The 18948-nt window shown below is 48.6% G+C and overlaps 1 pseudogene; it reads right to left on the reverse strand.

Moving 5' to 3' along the window:
* Positions 1-4129: 4129 nt before the first annotated feature.
* The window catches only part of LOC123153413 (uncharacterized), a 150957-nt pseudogene continuing 136138 nt past the window's right edge, over positions 4130-18948 (reverse strand).

An 18948-nucleotide genomic window follows, 5' to 3' on the forward strand; every position in this document is an offset into this window, starting at 1 on the left:
TCTCCAAACTTGACTTGAGGTTGGGTTACCACCAGATCCATGTTCGTGAATAGGATATCCCAAAAACCGCCTTCGTGACTCGGTATGGATCATACGAGTACACCGTCATGTCATTCGGCTTAACGAATGCTCCCGCCACCTTCTCTCGTATGATGAACTATATATTCATGGATTACCTCGACAAGTTCGTCGTGGTTTATCTGGATAATATCCTTGTATTTTCCAAGAACAAAGAAGAACATGCTGAACATCTTCGTCTTGTGCTGGAAAAGCTTCGAGAGCATCAACTGTATGCTAAATATTCCAAGTGTGAATTCCGGCTCCCCGAAGTAACCTATCTTGGGCATGTCATCTCCAAGGATGGTATTGCCGTCAACCCTGAACGAGTTCAGGCTATTCTCGATTGGACTCCTCCGAAGAATGTCAAGCAAGTCCGAAGTTTTCTCGGTCTCGCCAGCTATTGTCGTTGATTTGTCGAGAACTTCTCCAAGATTGCCAGGCCTCTGACTAATCTGTTGCATAAGGGTGTCAAGTTCGAATGGACATACAAGTGTCAGGAAAGTTTCCAGGCACTCAAAGACAAGTTGACTTCTGCCCCAGTGCTTGCTCCACCTGATACTAAAAAGGACTTCGTCATTTACTGTGACACTTCCCGTCAAGGATTAGGCTGTGTCCTAATGCAAGAGCGCAGAGTGATTGCTTATGCCTCTCGTCAACGACGCCCTCACAAAGAAAACTACCCAGTTCACGACCTCGAGCTTGCTGCTGTAACTCATGCACTGAAGCAGTGGCGACATTACCTTCTCGGTAATCGTTGCGAGATCTTCACAGACCATCGAAGTCTGAAGTATCTGTTTACTCAGCCTGACCTGAACCTCTGTCAGCAGAGATGGACGGAGACCGTTGCAGACTTTGATGTGGGTATATCCTATACCCCTGGCAAGGCTAATGTAATGGCTGATGCCTTGAGCCGCAAGTCTTACTGCAACCACCTCTAGGTTAACAAAGTTCAGCCCTCACTTTTCGAAGAATTTAGAAAGCTGAACCTTCATATTGTTCCTCCTGGAGCACTCGCTCCCCCTCCCCCAAAGTTCCAAAAGATGAATCTTCGTGTTGTTACTAAGGGTTCTCTAAATACCCTGGTTGTCGTACCAGATCTCGTAGATGGTATAAAGACTATTCAAGGTTATGACTCTGAAGTCCATAAGATTAAACACCATCTAGCAGAAGGAAAGCCCTCATTCTTCTCTATCGCTGATGATGGCGCCTTGTACTTCAAAGGCCGCCTAGTGGTACCACATTCGAGGAAAAACCTGGATCAGACTAAAAAGGTTATGAAAGAAGCTCATGATACGCCTTTGTCTATTCATCCCGGTAGTACAAAGATGTACCAGGACATCCGACAGAGATTCTGGTAGTCTAATATGAAGCATGACATTGCTCGTTATGTTGCTGAGTGTGACGTTTGCCGTCGTATCAAAGCAGAGCATCAAAGGCCTGCTGGGACTCTGCAACCTATCTCTATTCCTGAATGGAAATGGGACCATGTTGAAATGGACTTCGTCACTGGATTTCCCAAATCGCAGAAAGGTAATGATGCTATTCTTGTCGTCATCGACCGGCTTTCTAAAGTTGCACATTTTCTGGCGGTCAAAGCAACAATCACTGCTAGTCAGCTTGCAACTCTCTACATGTCCAGAATTGTTTCACTTCACGGTATTCCACGGGTTATCAGTTCAGACCGTGGTAGCTTATTCACTTCATGATTCTGGACAAGTTTCCAAGAAGCTATGGGAACTCATCTGTCGTTCAGTACTGCTTTTCATCCTCAGTCGCAAGGGCAGGTTGAACGTGTCAACCAAGTTCTCGAAGACATGCTTCGAGCTTGTGTAATTTCCTTCGGCAAGAAATGGGAGGAATCTCTTCCGTTTGCTGAGTTCTCTTATAATAATAGCTATCAAGCTAGTCTAAAGATGTCCCCCTTCGAAGTGCTATATGGACGAAAGTGTTGGACCCCTCTAAACTGGTCAGAAACTAGGGAACGTCCCCTCTTCGATCTGGATATTATCCAACAGGCCGAAGAACAAGTCTGCATTATTTGTGAGAATCTCAAGACTGCTCAGTCACGTCAGAAAAGTCAGTATGATCGTCATCACCAAGACATGGTCTATCAACCTGGCGAAAAGGCTTATCTTCGAGTTACACCAATGAAGGGTGCTCACCGCTTCGGGATCAAGGGCAAGCTAGCTCCTCGCTATATCGGTCCCTTCACTATTCTCGAAAGGCGTGGAAAAGTGGCATATCAACTAGAGCTTCCGCCGAACCTTTCCCAGGTTCATGATGTGTTCCACGTGTCACAACTCCGCCGTTGCTTCAAGGACCCAATCCGAGCAGTGGATCATGAAGTGCTCGAATTGCAACAGGACCTCTCCTATAAAGAGCATCCGGTCCACATTCTGGACCAAGCTGAACGCTGCACACGTCAGAAGGCGATCAAGTTCCTCAAAGTCCAGTGGTCGAATCACTTTGAAGATGAAGCTACCTGGGAACGCGAGGATCGTCTTCGCGATGAATACCCCACACTATTTCCTTCTACCTCCTAAATCTCGGGACGAGATTTCTTGTAGTGGAGGAGTTTTGTAACGCTCGGATAATCATGCTACAGTAATCCTGCGCTAATGGTGCCACGTCACCACGGATACTGTTGTTAACCTCGCGATGATTCAAAACTGATTCAAACTCAAATTTGAAATTAAGTCAAATGCTAAAAGTTTTCAAACGTTAAAACAGAAATGTTCGGTTTGTGCATAATATTACATAGTTAGTTATGGTGAAGAAAACACATGTTTAGAAAATGCATAAATATTTTAAATTGAATTAAAACAGAAAAGGAAAAATGAATAAAAGAAAAGGAATAAAACAGAAAAACAAAAGACCAAAAAAAAGAAAAAGGAAAAGAAGAGAAACCCCCCTGGGCCGTGGCCCAACTGGGCCAACCCACCAGGCCCAGCCGGCCACCCACTTTACCACTCCCCTTATCCACTCCCCCCAGAAGCCCGAACCGCCACTGACACCCCCACTCCCCCCTCGCAAAATATCTTCCTCCCCCCTCTCTCCCGATTGGATCGGGAGGAGACCGCGATCCCCGCTGCCCGGAGCTGCGTCGCTGCCTCCACCTCACCGGACCTCCCCACCGGCTGCTACCCCTACGCACGTCGTCTTCGTCCTTCCTCCCCGCGCCCTACTGCCTCGAACCCTACAACCCCCCGTGAGCGTCCCTTCTCTTCCTCCCTGCGTAGCACTCGAACCCCCGTGCCGCACGCCGCACCCTCGAATCCGCGTCTGGCTGCGCTCAGCGCGCCCCGGCCTCTTCTCCCTCCCGCGACGCCATCCTCCGCTGGCCCCACCCGCTGCCACTTCACTACTGCTTGCCGCCGTACCTGCTACCACCGCCGCATGTGCTCTTCGGCAGCCGCTGACTCCCCGAGCGCGTCCGCAGCCTCGCTCACGCACATGCAACAGCTCGTCACACCCGCACCTCCCCGTAGTTGCCTTGCTCAATGCGCTGCTGCTCTCGCTCGTCGCGTGCCGCGCCCAGCCGCGCGTGCCTCGCCTCTACGAGCCCCAGTCGCCAGCACAGTCCCCTACGCTCCCCTGCTTCACCGCTCTGACGCCGCCCTGCTCCCTCTGCGCCCCTTCGAGGCCACCGCAGCCGCCCCGCTCGCCAGCCCCACTGCTCTGCTGCCGCCGTGCACCTTGCCTTCACCCGCTTGACTATGCTGTCGCCGCCAACGGCCTCCCGCACTGGGCCGTGCCTCCCTGCTACACCGTCGCCTCTACCACTTCGTCCGCGGCCGCGTTGACCTCCCTCCCACGCCCTTTTCTTGTGTGCCGCCTACTCTCCTGGCCACACCCGCTGGCGGCCACCCCCGCCACGCCCGTCTTGCCAAACACCGGCTCCCGTAGTGCCCTGTCGGGCGGGCTAGCGCTTGTCGCATGGCTGCGCCCGATGCCCATGGCCCGTTAGTCCGATAAGGCCTCCGTGCCACTGACTAGTGGGGCACACCCCAGAACGATTTAAAAAAAGAGAATTAAAAAATAATAATTAATTAATTAATTAGTTAAAGAATTAATTAACTGAATTAATCGTAATTAGATTAATCTAATCACTAATTAACCAAATTAACTGTTAGTTAATTAAAATAGAGTATGACAGTGGGACCCACATGTCAGGTTGACCAGGTCAACTGCTGATGTCATGCTGACATCAGCAAACACTATTCTAGATAATGTTGCATTAAAATAATTAAATAAATCATAAAAATGATTTAATCCTTTTTAAAATTAATATAAAATAAACCGTAGCTCGGATGAAAAAACTTTGTGCATGAAAGTTGCTCAGAACGACGAGACAAATTCGGATACGCAGCCGGTTCGTCCGCCATGCATACCTAGCATAGCAAACATGCAACTTTCCCCCTTCGGTTCATTTGTCCAAAAACGCGAAACACCGGGAATACTTTCCCGATTGTTTTCCCCTTCACCGGTACCACCTCGTACCGCGTTAGGGCACACCTAGCATCACGCTTTGTCATGTCATGCATTTGTTTGCATTATATTTATTGTTTCTTCCCCCTCTTCTCTCACTAGACACCGAGACCTACGCCGCTGCTACCCAGTACGACTACGGTGTTGACGACCCCTCTCTCTTTCCAGAGCAACTAGGCAAGCCCCCCCTTGATCACCAAATATCACCTACTCTTCTCTATACTGCTTGCATTAGAATGTTACTGCTTCCGTTAATCCTATCCTGATGCATAGCCTGTCCTTGCTACTACTGTTGTTACCTTTACCTGCAATCCTAATGCTTAGTATAGGATGCTAGTTTATCATCAGTGGCCCTACATTCTTGTCCGTCTGCCATGCTATACTATCGGGCCGTGATCACTCGGGAGGTGATCACGGGTATATACTTATACATATATACATGCTATACAGGTGGTGACTAAAGTCGAGTCGGCTCGTAGGAGTACCCGTGAGTGATTCCGATGTTGGGGGTTGAAGGGACAGGTGGCTCCATCCCGGTAGAGGTGGGCCTGGGTTCCCGATGGTCCCCGACTGTTACTTTGTGGCGGAGCGACATGGCAGGTTGAACCACCTAGGAGAGAGGTGGGCCTGGCCCTGGTCGGTGTTCGCGGATACTTAACACGCTTAACGAGATCTTGGTATTTGATCCAAGTCTGGCTACTGGCCTATACGCACTAACCAACTACGCGGGAACAGTTATGGGCACTCGACGTCATGGTATCAGCCGAAGCCTTCGTGACGTCAGCGACTGAGCGGCGCGCGCCGGGTTGGACCGCGTAACGCAACTTCCTTTGTAATGGAGGTTGCTAGGTCTGCTCTCCGGCCGCGTTCACAATGTGTAGGTGTGCAAAGGGCGATGGGCCCAGACCCTTGCACCATAGGATTTAGAGTGGCGTGCTGACCTCTCTGTTGTGCCTAGGTAGGACTGCGACGTGTTGATCTTCCGAGGCCGGGCATGACCCATAAAAGTGTGTCTGGACAAAGGGGATCGAGCGTGTTGGGAAATGTGGTGCACCCCTGCAGGGAAGTTAATCTATTCGAATAGCCGTGATCTTCGGTAACAGGATGACTTGGAGTTGTACCTTGACCTTATGACAACTAGAACCGGATACTTTATAAAATACACCCTTCCAAGTGCCAGATACAATCGGTGATCGCTCTCTAATAGGGCGACGAGGGGAGGATCATCGGTTAGGATTATGCTATGCGATGTTACTTGGTGAACTTACCATCTACTCTCTTCTACATGCTGCAAGATGGAGGTGGCCAGAAGCGTAGTCTTCGACAGGATTAGCTATCCCCCTCTTATTTCGGCTTTCTGCAGTTCAGTCCACATATGATACCCTTATTCCATTTGATACCAATGCATACATATGTAGTATAGCTCCTTGCTTGCGAGTACTTTCGATGAGTACTCACGGTTGCTTTGCTCCCTCTTTTCCCCCTTCCTATACCCGATTGCTGCGACCAGACGATGGAGCCCAGGAGCCAGACGCCACCGTCGAGGACGACTACTACTACTTGGGAGGTGCCTACTACTACGTGCAGCCCACTGACGACGACCAGGAGTAGTTTAGGAGGATCCCAGGTAGGAGGCCTGCGCCTCTTTCGATCTGTATCCCAGTTTGTGCTAGCCTTCTTAAGGCAGACTTGTTTAACTTATGTCTGTACTCAGATATTGTTGCTTCCGCTGACTCGTCTATGATCGAGTTCTTGTATTCGAGCCCTCGAGACCCCTGGCTTGTAATATGATGCTTGTATGACTTATTTTATTTGTAGATTTGTTTTGTGATATCTTCCCGTGAGTCCCTGATCTTGATCGTACATGTTTGCGTGTATGATTAGTGTACGATTGAATCGGGGGCATCAAAAAAAGGTATTAAAGCTGAAGATGTTAAGAATTTACCTCCTATTGAAGAAATACACGGTCTTAATTTACCGCCTGTTAAAGAAACATATGATCTTAATCCTTTACCTATTGAAGAAACTCATGGTCTTGATTACCCGACACAGGTAGTAAAGGTAAATTCTCTCTATAGATATGATAAAGCTGAAATCCCATTTACTAAGTTTGCTAGACCATGCTTAGATGAGTTTGATAAATTTATGGCTAAGCAAGAAGACTTTAATGCTTATTTTGGCAGACAATTGAAATACAATTCAAATATGCTTGAACACTTGGGTGATTATATGGCTAATGTCAAAGGTGAACTTAAACTTATTAGTAAACATGCTTCTATGGTTACCACTCAAGTAGAACAAGTACTTAAAGCTCAAAATTATTTGCTCAATGAGTTGAATAGTAAGAATAATGATAATGTTGTTAGAGTGGCTACTAGAACTCGTAAAATGACTCAGGAACCTTTGTATCCTGAAGGCCATCCTAAGAGAATTAAGCAAGATTCTCAGAGAAATAATATAGATGCACCTAGTCCTTCTAAAAGGAAGAAAAAGAAAAATGATAGGACTTTGCATGCTTCTAGTGAACCTGTTATTGAAATACCTGAGAATCCAAATGATATTTCTATTTCTGATGCTGAAACTGTTGGGGATCATAGCAGAAATTTAAAATTTTCTACGCATCGCCAAGATCAATCTATGGAGTAATCTAGCAACGAGGGGAAGGGGAGTGCATCTACATACCCTAGTAGATCGCTAAGCAGAAGTGTCGGTGTCAAAACCGGCGGATCTCGGGTAGGGGGTCCCGAACTGTGCGTCTAGGCCGGATGGTAACAGGAGACAAGGGACATGAAGTTTTACCTAGGTTTGGGCCCTCTCGATGGAGGTAAAACCCTACGTCCTGCTTGATTAATATTGATGATATGGGTAGTACAAGAGTAGATCTACCACGAGATCGAGGAGGCTAAACCCTAGAAGCTAGCCTATGGTATGATTGTTGATGTCTATGTTGTCCTACGGACTAAAACCCTCCGGTTTATATAGACACCGGAGAGGGTTAGGGTTATATAGAGTCGGTTACAATGGTAGGAGATCTTCATATCCGTATCGCCAAGCTTGCCTTCCACGCCAAGGAAAGTCCCTTCCGGACGCGGGACGGAGTCTTCAATCTTGTATCTTCATAGTCCAGGAGTCCGGCTGAAGGTATAGTCCGGCAATCCGAACACCCCCTAATCCAGGACTCCCTCAGTAGCCCCCGAACCAGGCTTCAATGACGATGAGTCCGGCGCGCAGATTGTCTTCGGCATTGCAAGGCGGGTTCTCCTCCAAATTCCATGCACCTGTTTGAATAAAGTCCGGTTTCTTGTAGATGTTGCGCTCCTTGGCTTCTACGCCCAATAATGTCCGCTTCCCACGTGTCAAACGAATACGAAAAGTCTGAGTGTTTTTACATTCACACCCCTAGCCGCGTAAATGAGCTGCCCTATTTAAGGGGACGAGGATTTAGATCCAATCCACACCTTCTCCCCTCCGCGAGTGTTCATCAGAGTGCATCCGACAAAGGTCCATTCCACCATGGCCAGCCGTCGCAACTCCTCCCCTCGCCCTTCCAGCCCTAAGCCTGGATATTGGGAGAGATGTTCCACCCTGCATAGCGAGCTAGTGACACTCCAGACCAAGGGATTTCTCCCCCCGGCCTATATGATCCCGGTTCGAGCCGGTCTTGCCGTCTACAACGACGGAGAGCAAGCAGAGAATGCCCCTAATCCCTCCAAAGGAGGGCGGGTGTGCCTTGTCCCTTACTTAATAAGGGGGCTCAGATTTCCAATCCACCCATTTCTCCGGGGGCTGCTAGAGTTCTACGGCCTCCAGCTACATCATCTCACGCCTGCCTCAGTATTGCATATCGTGGGCTTTGTAGCCCTCTGCGAGCTGTTCTTGGGTGTTGAAGCTCATTTCGGACTGTGGAAGGAGCTATTTTGCCTCGTGCCCCGTTCCAAGAAGGGGTCAATGTATCAAGTGGGCGGAGCCGAAGTGTGGCGCATCGCCGGGACCGGATATCTGTCCAGAACCCCAAAGAAGGCGTCCGAAGACTGGCCCTCAGAATGGTTCTATATAGAAGACGTCCCGCTACCGGATCCTGTCCGGATCGGCCTCCCTGAATTCAACAGTGCTCCCTTAAAGAAGCACCTAAGCTGGCGCCCACGGAGCCCTCAAAGGGAAAGTGACAGGGACATCATTTACCTGATGGGCCGAATAAGATTGTTAGCCCATTCCGGACTAACCATGATCAGGGTTATGGCTGAATGCATTATGCGGGGGGTGCAGCCGCTTCAGTATAGAAGCCACCCCATGTGGGACTTCAACGGGGAGGACGACGCCACCCGCTACGGTCGTAAGGGGCCGGATTCAACTGCCGCTCTACTAAATTGTCCACTTTGTATAAGGGAGAAGAGGAGGAATTTCTCCGCGTCAACCCTCAGGGTGGATTCTCCATGCACAATCCCCCGAGCTGGGTAAGCGGCCGTATTTACTTGTCCATCCGTTTTGTATTCCCATTGTTAAATATTCGGTCTGACAACTTTAACGCAGGAACTGCGCCGGGCTGTTAAGGAAAAGTAGCCCTCCTCCACAATCCGAGGACCCAGGACGGTCCCTCGACCCGGCCTCTCAAGAGGATCCGGACATATCTGTGGAGCTGATTGATGGAGTGTTCCATCAATTGAGCGAGGACAACGCCTTGGTGGCCATTACGACCGATTACCCAGGGCTAATCCTGACGCCCCAGGTACCTGAGATCGAAGTCCCAGTACCCCGAATAGGTGTCCGCCCACTCGTGTTCAGTTTCCTGATTGCAGCACCAACTCTGAGGTGGAGAGTGCCATGAACCACAGGCGTCGCCGGACAATTCTTCGCAACGCTTGTTTCTCCCAAGGGGCGTTAGATGCCTTCAACTCGGGAGATGCTCACCTCTGTGCCGCTCAAAATGGTCTAGCCAGAGCCACGGAGCAATATGTAAAAGACATACGGGTAAGAAAATTTTGGTAATTATATATATCAGTAGCCCTCGAGACTTGAAACAGTTAGAATAACTGATTTAAGAATCATTTGATATGCAGGTTCTTACAGAAAAGAATTCCCTACTGTCCAAGGAGCTGGAAGAGTGCAAAGCCCAACTGGAGGCCGCACTAGCCGCGGCAGGGGAGCCTAAGGATACCCCCTCTGGTAATATACACTTCGAAAGATAAGTATTTTGCGAAGCATGGCTTTGGTGCGAATCTGACAAATGAAATTGTAGATGGCGCCGGATTGAATCCGGAAAGGCAACACCTCCTACGCCAGCTAAAGGCTGGTGAGAGGGTGCTGCTAAAGGTGATGGGGGAGAACAACAATCTCCAAGATGCCAACACCAAGCTGGGCATCGAGCTGAAAGATGTTCGTGCCCAGCTGTCAGACTCCGTGAAGGAGAATCAGCGGCTTCGGCGCGGCATATTTAGTAAGTGCTTGAATGAACCTTTTGAAAGAAAGTTCGGCGGGGAAGTCGACTAATAGAGCAATGTCTGTAGGTGTGCTAACAGGTCGTCCTGCAGAGGAGATGCCCGGTTCTATGGGTGACCTTCTTCCCGAGCTCTCGCAACTGCTCGATCGAGTTCAGTAGGCGATACGAGGCGTCGCCCAGGCCCTGTGGCCATCCATCTCCATGCCTGAAGGTCTTGGAGAGCTTGCGGAGAAGCTAAAGGGAGCATGGCGGCGCTTCTGATTGTGGAAGATATCAGCCTGCCGTCAAGGCGCTAGGGAGGCCTGGGCCATGGTGAAGACGCGGTACGCAAAGGCTGACCCCAACCACATGGCCGAGGTCAGTCCTGTTGGGCCCAATGGGAAGGAGATCCCTATAAGCTTAGTATACGGCCAAGTAGAGTTGGCCGCAAAGTATTCCCAGCAGGACTGTAAATTAGACAACCTGTTAGATGGTATTGAAGAGGAATACAACCAGTCAAAATGACTATGTAATGTAATTGACATTTATAATGCCTTCTAGCCGAATTGTAGATCATTTGTCATGGCCGACCTTTTCGCTTCAGCCTCGGGACCTGACGGTCCAGAGTGTGTCCGAATTCCCATGCGGTTATATAGGAACCGGGGAATGCATGGAGACCAGGCGTAGGGGTCATTAGGGCATGAACAGACAAGTGCCCGACTAGGTATGTTATATTACATGGTTAGTAAGAAACATCTTCCAGGGAGAATAGTTCCGTTAGAGGTTCCTTTCCCTGGGAGGCATGCCCTAAGGTGCATGTCCATGCTGCGAAAAGAAACGCATGAAAAACATCTGGGGGCGTATAGATAAAAATAAAAAAGATCATCTTTAGTTCACGGATCGAATATTCCCTTAAGAATGCTAGCTTTTGGCTTCACCCAGTCTGAGGTACACGTCCGGCTGACCCAGCAGTAACAATCGCAGAGGTGCTCCCTTTACCACCTAGCCGAACAATTGGGAACGTAGGGGTAAGCACAGGAGCCAGGCAACCCAGCTTGGCCAAAACTTAAGTCATATCGATTCATATAATGGTGAATAAAAGGTACATGCGGAAGTGTGACACATGTGTTGGGCATGAAGCCCGTATGAATAAGCTTCTGTTTAAAGAAGCCCCCAGGTTTAATGAGCGCGGATAGTGTGTCACTTTATGAGCCTTTAGAGGCTATAAGAGAGAGAGAGAGAGAGAAGAAGAGAAATGTAAGACAGAAAATATAAAAAATGGACAGAGGAAGGAGACGAACACAGAGTCTGGCGCTAGGCATAGAATCTTCGGAGACGGGCTGCGTTCCATGGGTTTGGCTCGAGTCGGTTATCCGATGCATCCCGCAGGCGGTACGCTCCACCAGTCAGGACTTGGTCAATTATGAAGGGACATCCCACTTGGGCTTGAGTTTGTCCTTTTTCTTGTCCGGTAGTCATAGAACTAATTCGCCAACGTTGTAATTTTTGGTCCGTACTTCTCTGCTTTGGTATCTTCGAGCCTGCTGTTGATAGAATGCAGAACGGGCTTTTGCCACATCATGCTCCTCCTCCAATGCGTCCAAGATGTCCTGCCTATCAAGCTCGGCTTCTCTTTCTTCGTACATGCGCACTCGAGGTGAGTCATGAATTATGTCGCAAGCCAAAACTGCCTCTGTGCCGTACACCATAAAGAATGGTGTGTATTCGGTGGTGCGATTCGGCATGGTCCGCAGCCCCCAGAGTACGGAGTCGAGCTCCTCTACCCAGTGCGTGTTAGATTCCTTGAGGGACCGCACTAATCTGGGTTTGATGCCGCTCATGATAAGACCATTTGCACATTCGACCTGGCCGTTAGTTTCTGGGTGATAGACGGAAGCATAATCGAGCTTGATGCCCATGTTTTTGCACCAGAGTTTTACCTCGTCGGACATGAAGTTCGTGCCGTTATCAGTGATGATGCTGTGGGGGACGCCATAATGGTGTACAACCCCGGATATAAAGTCTATCACCGGTCCGGATTCGGCTGTCTTAATAGGCTTGGCTTCTATCCATTTGGTGAACTTATCCACCATGACCAGTAAGTATTTTTGCTTGTGGGTTCCGCCTTTAAGGGGTCCAACCATGTCAAGTCCCCAGACCGCGAAGGGCCAATTAATGGGGATGGTTTGGATGGCGGTGGGTGGCACATGGCTTTGGTTTGCCAAGAGCTGGCAACCGGTGCATCGTTGGACTAAGTCCTGCGCGTCTGCCCGGGCCGTCGGCCAATAAAAGCCTGTATGGAAGGCCTTGCTTACAAGGGACCGGGCTGCAGCATGATGACCGCCGAGTTCGGCATGAATTTCAGCCAGGAGATTCCACCCCTCCTCTTTGGAGATGCACCTTTGAAGGACTCCAGTAGTGCTTTTCTTATAAAGCTCTCCCTCGTGGACTCTGTAGGCTTTGGATCGCCGCACTATGCAGCGTGCCTCATTTTGGTCCTCGGGGAGTTCCTTCCTAGTAAGGTAGGCGAGGAATGGTTCTGTCCACGGGGCGATGACGGCCATTATTACGTGGGCTGAAGGTGTTATTTCATTGGCAGAGCCTCCGATTGTGTCAGAATGTTCGGTGTCGGGCAGTGCGGTTGGGTCCGGGCTGTTATTGTTCGGCTCCCCTTCCCATGCTATGGATGGCTTGAACAGCCTTTCCAAGAAGATGTTGGGGGGGGGGGACTACATCGCGTTTTGCGCCGATGCGTGCCAGGACATCTGCCGCCTAATTATTTTCTCGGGCTATATGGTGAAATTCAAGCCCCTCGAACCGAGCTGACATTTTTAGGACGGCGTTGCGGTAAGCTGCCATTTTTGGATCCTTGGCATCAAAGTCTCCATTTATTTGGGATATTGCGAGGTTCGAGTCCCCGCGCACCTCTAGGCGTTGGATGCTCATGGATACTGCCATCCGGAGACCATGTAAAAGGGCCTCATATTCGGCTGCATTATTGGAGTCCGTGTACATAATCTATAGTATGTATTGAACTGTGTCTCCTGTGGGGGACGTCAAAACGACGCCAACCCCTAGTCCGGCCAACATCTTGGAGCCGTCAAAATGCATGATCCAATTTGAATATGTGCCGTACTCTTTAGGGAGTTCGGCCTCCGTCCATTCTGCGATGAAGTCGGCCAAGACTTGTGACTTGATGGCTCATCGTGGCTTATAAGTTATGTCGAACGGGAGGAGCTCGATGGCCCATTTAGCAATCTGGCCCGTTGCATCACGGTTGTTTATAATATTGTTAAGTGGTACTCCCGAGGCTGCTGTTATTGGACACTCTTGAAAGTAGTGTCGTAGCTTCCGAGATGCCATGAATACCGCGTATGCAATCTTTTGATAATGCGGGTACCGTGATTTGTAGGTAGTGAGGACAGTGGACACATAATAGACCGGCTTTTGAAGGGGTAATTTGTGTCCATCCGCTTCCCGTTCGACGACGAGCACTGCGCTTACAACCTGATGTGTTGCTGCAATGTATAATAGCATTGGTTCGCCAATGTTTGGCGCGGCTAGGACTGGGTTTGTTGCCAGTATGGCTTTGATTTCGTCGATTCCGGCCGTGGCTGCGTCCGTCCATTTGAAGTGTTCGGTGCGCCGAAGGAGGCGGTAAAGGGGTAGGGCCTTTTCTCCCAAGCGGGAGATAAAGCGGCCTAGAGCCGCCACACATCCGGTTAACTTTTGTATTTGTTTGAGGTCCTTTGGGATATCCAGTTGCGACAGAGCTCGGATCTTGGCTGGATTTGCTTCAATTCCTCTAGCGGATACAATGAAGCCCAAGAGCTTTCTGGCTGGAACGCCGAAAACGCATTTTTCCGGGTTGAGCTTGATGTCGTATGTTCGGATGTTATCAAATGTGAGCCTCAAGTCATCTACTAGAGATTCAACATGTCTTGTTTTGATGACCACATCATCTACATATGCCTCCATTGTTTTGCCGATCTGGCTTGCCAGACATGTCTGAATCATGCGCTGATATGTTGCGCCGGCGTTTTTGAGCCCGAAGGGCATCGTGTTGAAGCAGAATGACCCGTATGGTGTGATAAATGTTGAAAATATGCCCTAGAGGCAATAATAAAAGTATTATTATATTTCATTGTTCATGATAATTGTCTTTTATTCATGCTATAACTGTATTATCCGGAAATCGTAATACACGTGTGAATACATAGACCTCAATATGTCCCTAGTGAGCCTCTAGTTGACTAGCTCGTTGTGATCAACAGATAGTCATGATTTCCTGGCTATGGACATTGGATGTCGTTGATAACGGGATCACATCATTAGGAGAATGATGTGATGGACAAGACCCAATCCTAAGCATAGCACAAAGGTCGTTTAGTTCGTTTGCTAGAGCTTTGCCAATGTCAAGTATCTCTTCCTTAGACCATGAGATCGTGTAACTCCCGGATACCGTAGGAGTGCCTTGGGTGTATCAAACGTCACAACGTAACTGGGTGACTATAAAGGTGCATTACAGGTATCTCCGAAAGTAGCTGTTGGGTTGACACGGATCGAGACTGGGATTTGTCACTCCGTATGACGGAGAGGTATCTCTGGGCCCACTCGGTAATGCATCATCATAATGAGCTCAAGGTGACCAAAGTGTTGGCCACGAGATCATGCATTACGGTACGAGTAAAGTGACTTGCCGGTAACGAGACTGAACAAGGTATTGGGATACCGACGATCGAGTCTCGGGCAAGTAACGTACCGATTGACAAAGGGAATTGTATACAGGGTTTGATCGAATCCTCGACATCGTGGTTCATCCGATGACAACATCGAGAAGCATGTGGGAGCCAACATGGGTATCCAGATCCCGCTGTTGGTTATTGACCGGAGAACGTCTCGGTCATGTCTACATGTCTCCCGAACCCGTAGGGTCTACACACTTAAGGTTCGATGACGCTAGGGTTATAAAGGAAGTTTGTATGTGGTTACCGAATGTTGTTCGGAGTCCCGGATGAGATCCCGGACGTCACGAGGAGTTCCGGAATGGTCCGGAGGTAAAGATTTATATATGGGAAGTCCTATTTTGGCCACCGGAAAATGTTCGGGATTTTTCGGTATTGTACCGGGAAGGTTCTAGAAGGTTCCGGAGTGGGGCCCACCTGCATGGGGGGACCCACATGAACGTGAGTAGTGGGGGAAAGGCCCCACACCCCTGGTCAAGGCGCACCAAGATCCCCCCTTAGAAGGAATAAGATCATATCCCGAAGGGATAAGATCAAGATCCCTAAAAAGGGGGGATAACAATCGGTGGGGAAGGAAATGATGGGATTTCTTTCCTCCCACCTTGGCCAACGCCCCAATGGACTTGGAGGGCAAGAAACCAGCCCCTCCACCCCTATATATAGTGGGGAGGCGCATGGGAGCTTAACACAAGCCAAGGCGCAGCCCCTCCCCTCCCCAACACCTCTCCTCCTCCGTATATGCTTGGCGAAGCCCTGTCGGAGTACTGCTGCACCAACTACACCACGCCGTCGTGCTGCCGTTGGAGCAATCTTCCTCAACCTCTCCTTCCCCCTTGCTGGATCAAGAAGGAGGAGACGTCTCCCGTCCCGTACGTGTGTTGAACGCGGAGGTGCTGTCCGTTCAGCACTTGGACATCGGTGATCCGAATCACGTTCGAGTACGACTCCATCATCACCATCCCCTTGGCTAGCTTCCGCTCGTGATCTACAAGTGGTATGTAGATGCAAACTCTCTCCCTTGACTCGTTGCTTAGATGAACTCATAGATGGATCTTGGTGAAACCGTAGGAAAAATTTTAATTTTCTGCAACGTTCCCCAACAGTGGCATCATGAGCTAGGTCTATGCGTAGTTCTCTTTGCACGAGTAGAACACAATTTTGTTGTGGGCGTGGATTTTGTCATCTTACTTGCCTCTACTAGTCTTTTCTTGCTTCGGCGGTATTGTGGGATGAAGCGGCCCGGACCAACCTTACACGTACGCTTACGTGAGACCGGTTCCACCGACTGACATGCACTAGTTGCATAAGGTGGCTGGCGGGTGTCTGTCTCTCCCACTTTAGTTGGAGCGGATTCGATGAAAAGGGCCCTTATGAAGGGTAAATAGAAGTTGACAAAATCACGTTGTGGTTATTCGTAGGTAAGAAAACGTTCTTGCTAGAACCCAATTGCAGCCACGTAAAAGATGCAACAACAATTAGAGGACGTCTAACTTGTTTTTGCAGCGATTGATCATGTGATGTGATATGGCCAGAAGTTGTGATGAATGATGAATTGTGATGTATGAGATCATGTTCTTTGTAATAGGATTCACGACTTGCATGTCGATGAGTATGACAACCGGCAGGAGCCATAGGAGTTGTCTTTATTTTTTGTATGACCTGCGTGTCATTGAAGAACGCCATGTAACTCACTTTACTTTATTGCTAAACGCGTTAGCCATAGAAGTAGAAGTAGTCGTTGGCGTGACAACTTCATGAAGACACGATGATGGAGATCATGGTGTCAAGCCGGTGACAAGATGATCATGGAGCCCCGAAGATGAAGATCAATGGAGCTATATGATATTGGCCATATCATGTCACAACTATATAATTGCATGTGATGTTTATTATGTTTATGCATCTTGTTTACTTAGGACGACGGTAGTAAATAAGATGATCCCTTACAAAAATTTCAAGAAGTGTTCTCCCCTAACTGTGCACCGTTGCTACAGTTCGTCGCTTCTAAGCACCACGTGATGATCGGGTGTGATGGATTCTTACGTTCACATACAACGGGTGTAAGACAGTTTTACACAGCGAAAACACTTAGGGTTAACTTGACGAGCCTAGCATGTGCAGACATGGCCTCGGAACACGGAGACCGAAAGGTCGAACACGAGTCGTATGGAAGATACGATCAACATGAGAATGTTCACCGACGATGACTAGTCCGTCTCACGTGATGATCGGACACGGCCTAGTCGACTCGGATCGTGTAACACTTAGATGACTAAAGGGATGTCTAATCTGAGTGGGAGTTCATAATTTGATTAGAACTTAATTATCATGAACTTAGTCTAAAACCTTTGCAAATATGTCTTGTAGATCAAATGGCCAACGCTCATGTCAACATGAACTTCAACGCGTTCCTAGAGAAAACCAAGCTGAAAGATGATGGCAGCAACTATACGGACTGGGTCCGGAACCTGAGGATCATCCTCATAGCTGCCAGGAAACAATATGTCCTAGAAGGACCGCTAGGTGACGCTCCCGTCCCAGAGAACCAAGACATTATGAATGCTTGGCAAACTCGCGCTGATGATTACTCCCTCGTTCAGTGCGGCATGCTTTACAGCTTAGAACCGGGGCTCCAAAAGCGTTTTGAGCATCACGGAGCATATGAGATGTTCGAAGAGCTGAAACTAGTTTTCCAAGCTCATGCCCGGGTCGAGAGATATGATGTCTCCGACAAGTTCTACAGTTGTAAGATGGAGGAAAACAGTTCTGTCAGTGAGCACATCCTGAAGATGTCTGGGTTGCACAACCGTATGACCCAGCTGAACATTAACCTCCCAGATGAGGCGGTCATTGACAGAATCCTCCAGTCGCTCCCACCAAGCTACAAGAGCTTTGTGATGAACTACAACATGCAGGGGATGGAAAAGACCATTCCTGAAGTGTTCTCGATGCTGAAGTCAGCAGAGGCTGAAATCAAGAAAGAACATCAAGTGTTGATGGTCAATAAGACCACTAAGTTCAAGAAGGGCAAGGGTAAGAAGAACTTCAAGAAGGACGGCAAGGAGGTTGCCGCGCCTGGTAAGCCAGTTACCGGGAAGAAGTCAAAGAATGGACCTAAGCCTGAGACTGAGTGCTTTTATTGCAAGGGGAAGGGTCACTGGAAGCGGAACTGCCCCAAATACTTAGCAGATAAGAAGGCCGGCAAAACCAAAGGTATATTTGATATACATGTAATTGATGTGTACCTTACCAGTACTCGTAGTAACTCCTGGGTATTTGATACCGGTGCCGTTGCTCATATTTGTAACTCACAGCAGGAGCTGCGGAATAAACGGAGACTGGCGAAGGACGAGGTGACGATGCGCGTCGGGAATGGTTCCAGAGTCGATGTGATCGCCGTCGGCACGCTGCCTCTACATTTACCTACGGGATTAGTTTTGAACCTTAATAATTGTTATTTAGTGCCAAGTTTGAGCATGAACATTGTATCTGGATCTCGTTTAATACGAGATGGCTACTCATTTAAGTCTGAGAATAATGGTTGTTCGATTTATATGAGAGATATGTTTTATGGTCATGCTCCGATGGTCAATGGTTTATTCTTAATGAATCTCGAGCGTAATATTACACATGTTCATAGTGTAGATGCCAAAAGATGTAAAGTTGATAACGATAGTCCCACATACTTGTGGCACTGCCGCCTTGGTCACATTGGTGTCAAGCGCATGAAGAAGCTCCATGCCGATGGACTTTTAGAGTCTCTTGATTATGAATCGTTTGACACGTGCGAACCATGCCTCATGGGCAAGATGACCAAGACTCCGTTCTCCGGAACAATGGAGCGAGCAACCAACTTATTGGAAATCATACATACCGATGTGTGCGGTCCAATGAGCGTTGAGGCTCGCGGAGGATATCGTTATGTTCTCACTCTCACTGATGACTTAAGTAGATATGGGTATGTCTACTTAATGAAACACAAGTCTGAGACCTTTGAAAAGTTCAAGGAATTTCAGAATGAGGTGGAGAATCAACGTGACCGAAAGATAAAGTGCCTACGATCAGATCGTGGAGGAGAATATTTAAGTCACGAATTTGGCACACACTTAAGGAAATGTGGAATCGTTTCACAACTCACGCCGCCTGGAACACCTCAGCGAAACGGTGTGTCCGAACGTCGTAATCGCACTCTATTGGATATGGTGCGGTCTATGATGTCTCTTACTGATTTACCGCTAT

The sequence above is a fragment of the Triticum aestivum genome, chromosome 7A (genome assembly GCF_018294505.1).
Source record: "Triticum aestivum cultivar Chinese Spring chromosome 7A, IWGSC CS RefSeq v2.1, whole genome shotgun sequence".
NCBI lineage: Eukaryota > Viridiplantae > Streptophyta > Magnoliopsida > Poales > Poaceae > Triticum > Triticum aestivum.